We start from the raw sequence: 940 nt of genomic DNA on the forward strand, positions 1-940 counted from the left end.
TAATAAGTCATTAAAAATAAGCATCTATGCTCATTTTTTAGTTAAGTTAATCACAACTATTTTTTTCTATTAATTTCCGAATTGTAATAAGTCATTAAAAATAAGCATCTATGCTCATTTTTTAAGTAAAGTTAATCATAACTATTTTTGCTTCTATTTATTTTTGAGTAGTTTTTTATATATTTTTTTCTTTTCTGCTATATTTTTTTTCTTATTTTTGAGTTGTAATAAGTCATTCAAAATAAGCATCTATGCTCATTTTTTAGTTAAGTTAATCACAACTATTATAAATAGGTCATTAAAAATAAAAAAGAGGCGCAATGCTCGTTCATTTGCTTCAAGCCTTTCAGAATAGTGTCAACTGCACTGCACATAGCTCTGTGCAGTCTACCCCTATTCCTCAAGGCTTGAAGCTAACCAACGTGCAGGTGAGCATTGAGCCTCTTCTTCATCGTCTCTACACTCAGGGCTTATAAACAGCTGCGAGTGCCTCTCGCTTGGCGAGGTGGGACTAAAAAAACAGCTGCAGAAAGAATCCACTAAAAAACAGTTGCAGAAAATAAAAAATTAGCCGGGTCCATTGGTACCGGTTGGTGGAGCCAACCGGTACCAATACCCCTCTTTGGTACCGGTTGGTGCCACCAACCGGCATCAATGCCCGCCTTTTGTCCCGGTTGGAGCCACCAACCGAGATCAAAGGTCCTCGTTTCCACCCCTTTGGGCTGCCGAAAAGAGGCCTTTGGTCCCGGTTGGTGGCTCCAACCGGGACAAAAGGCGTGCATTGGTACCGGTTTGCTGTACGAACCAGGACCAAAGCCTTTGCTATATAAGTAGCACTGCCGCCCCGCCCCGTGTTCGATCTCTCTCGACGCCGCGCGCCGTCCCCTGCCGCCACCTCGCCGTCGCCGCCCCGCCCCGACGCTGTCGCCGCCCCGCCCCG

Source organism: Triticum dicoccoides, chromosome 2B (genome assembly GCF_002162155.2).
Source record: "Triticum dicoccoides isolate Atlit2015 ecotype Zavitan chromosome 2B, WEW_v2.0, whole genome shotgun sequence".
NCBI lineage: Eukaryota > Viridiplantae > Streptophyta > Magnoliopsida > Poales > Poaceae > Triticum > Triticum dicoccoides.